Below are 3,258 nucleotides of genomic sequence, written 5' to 3'. Positions count from 1 at the left end.
CTGTACATTGAGCCTGAAAATCTTCACACTTAGCAAGGAAAGTCTCATTTCTATTTATAGGGCTAGAGTATATTGTCTTCCAATCCTGTGGTTGCACTCAGCATTGAGTTTGTAATAATACACAGACTATATTTATTTATGGAGCCCTTTGTTTAAGCTAAGTGCCCTCTGGTCCCCTCCATAGTTAGTGGACCACTACAATCTTCACTGTGATCCTTTCTCATAGCTCCTCAGTTGTTTTGTTTAGGTAGCAAACTGGATATTCCTTATTTAAGGATATCCCTTAGGTAGTTCCCACTACAAGAAGTCAAGACAGGGTAGACTTCTGCCTAGGGTATTTTTTATGCATACATCTTCAAATTCATAATATTGAAATAAATAGCTACTTTTTTTAGAGGAATTTGGAGACCTAAACTCACCTCCCACTTCCTGTTCACTCATTCTGCCTTCCCCTAAGAGTCCCTGTGACAAGGAAGTGTAGGTAAGCTCCCATTTCCTCTCAGTGGTTAGGGAGGATTGAGTGAAAATGAGCTGGTTTCCTGTAGCTTAGACCCATAGCCACAGCCTCTTGAAGATGGTGTTCCAGGGAGTCTCTGAGCCCCAGAGCCCAGCGCTACACTCTATTAGGCACCTAACACCCCGCCACCACTGCTACAAGATGAGCAGAAGGCACCTGAAGCAATCCTCAAGACTAGTATTTCTAGATCAGAACAAGAGTATTTTTCAAACAGGTCATGGGACAAAGAAGTATGTTAGTGTAGGTCCAGCCTCATGCTAGGACATATCTCTGTGATGTATTATAAAGAGCACCTGTAAGGCTCTCTGCCTCAAAATATTTCCTTCACTAGTACCTGAAACATCAGTGATTTGGAGGTAAGCATTCCCTTCTTCCTGAAGTCTTGATTTTCAAATCCTGATGCTCCTAGAAATATACTTACTTGAAAACCTTGGTGTGATTGGGTTTATTAAAATTGGAAAGATGGGAGTAGATAGTAGGAGCAGGATATAAAGGAAAATTGAAGAGCTCGCAGGATAAGAAAACTGAACTTCCAAAGCAATCTTTAATAATTTTGTATTACTCTAGTTATGGTGAAAACAGTGCTGAGTAAGTGGGATAAAATATAGGGGGAAAATGTAAATTAATCTTAATTTGCATTTGGTCAGATATGTTGACAATAGACTTAAACTACATTGCCTGAGCTTTGTCTTTTCATTCTGTATCCCCGGTACTGGCAGAACATGTGGGTGATGCTTTATTTAAAGAATTTTTTCCTACTTGCTTTTGGTGTATCTAGAGTTTATTGTGATGTTCTTTCCCCTCACACAGCCTTAGCTCCATTCAGCAAATGTCTATTGAATAACTGCTAAAAGCAGAGAAGTGAATCAAATACAGCTGGGGAAGAGAGAATGTGGTAAAAACTGTGGGAGGGGGCTGATGGTAAAAGAAAGGGTGTCACCTCTCAGCAGCTTTTTAGAAGCTAGATAAGTGGATAAGACATTATGCAATTGTCTCAAATATAAAGCAACATGTATGTGGTGAGGGCCTCCTAATCATGTCATATCTAGTGCTGCAAGATTTCACAAAGGAAGTCAGAGATCCTGGAGGACTGGGATAAAAAGTGAAATTTCAGGGAGGAAGTCAGGCAAGCCTTCCAGGAGAAGGAGTGTTTGGACTGAACTTGTTAAGAATAGCAGCATTTCAATAAGTAAAAGAAATAATGATATTCAGATTTCTAAGAACCCATAAATGTTGCTGCTTTGTACAAGCTCACTTTTTACTATTTTCATTTTCTTCCTGTCTGCTTCCTCCAAATATGCTTTAAGAGACAATGATCATGTATTTTGAAATAAAACACCCCACGGTGAAATTTCCTGAGCTAGACTGCATTTATCTTTCCTATTTAGGTCAAGGAACATTAGCCTGATTAAAATCAAAGGAACACCCCTATAGCAACATTGTTAAATTCCACTACAAATTGGCTAAATAATAATAATAATAGTACATGAGAGCTGAAAGAGATATGAGTGATTATTTAGTCGAAGCTTTCATTTTAAAGATAAAGAAGGCAAGAGAGAAGGAACTTGGTTCTTGTATCACAGTGAGTTAATGATAAAGCTAGGATCTAAACCCAGATTTCTTTACTTTTTTTAAGATTTTATTTATTTATTTTTAGAGAGGGAAGGGAGGAAGAGAGAGAGAGAGAGAGAGAGAGAGAGAGAGAGAGAGAGAGAGAGAGAGAGAGAGAGAGGGAGGGAGAGAAACATCAATGTGTGGTTGCTGGGGGTCATGGCCTGCAACCCAGGCATGTACCCTGGCTGAGAATCGAACCTGCAACACTTCAGTTCACAGCTCATGCTCAATCCACTGAGCTATGCAAGCCAGGGCGGTTTCTTTACTTTTAAGACAATATCCTCACCAAAGTCATTTCCTTCTGGCCAGCTGCATTACATCTGTCAAATGGATGGTTTATTTGCAGTTATATCATTGGTGACAAAACTGTTTTCTTAGCTACAGAGGAAAGGTCAAATACCAACAAGCTCAAAAGCTAAGTTCTATGGTTCTGTCTGTACACACAAAAGAGGTGGACATTTTGTCTTACTTAGATCTACTTAAAAAGAAAAGGGTCAAGCCCACTCAAATTAAGGATACAGACAGACCAAAATGATTCTTTATCTTTTTTCAGTAGTGTAATTCTGAAATGTAAAAAAATATTAAAACAGAAATGAAGAAAAGGTTTGAGCTTTTATTATTAGTTTGAGGAGATAATTTTCCTTTTAATATATGTTTCGGTATCACTTAATGTTTACCTTATGATTCTAAAATTATTCTTTCAACTTAGCTTCTTTGTTGTGTTATACATAAAATATGACATGGTACAATATAGATTATCATTAATATAGTTTTTGTAAACATATTTACCCCATCAGATCTGCAATTTACCCCACAGGATTCATGAGTTAATAACCTTCAAGGAAACAGTACATTTTTCCAAATAAGATACATAAAAACCTAAATAATATGAAAGGACATTTCAAGGCAATGCTGAATATAAAACAATAGTGTTGAACAAATATTCAACTGTGTCTTTTTAAGATAAGATGTTCAGGTATTCAGTGAAATCATTTTAAAGTAAATTTTGGACAAAGTTATAAGTACATGTGAACTAATCTTAATTTGCAACTAAGTATTCATGAATCTGAATTCCTAAATTAATAGAAATACTTTATGACATTTTAAGATGCAAGAGACTTAAGTAA

The sequence above is a fragment of the Phyllostomus hastatus genome, unplaced genomic scaffold (genome assembly GCF_019186645.2).
Source record: "Phyllostomus hastatus isolate PE091 unplaced genomic scaffold, TTU_PhHast_1.1 phas_contig_551, whole genome shotgun sequence".
NCBI classification, from domain to species: Eukaryota; Metazoa; Chordata; class Mammalia; order Chiroptera; family Phyllostomidae; genus Phyllostomus; species Phyllostomus hastatus.
Note: the sequence above shows the minus strand (reverse complement) of the source record.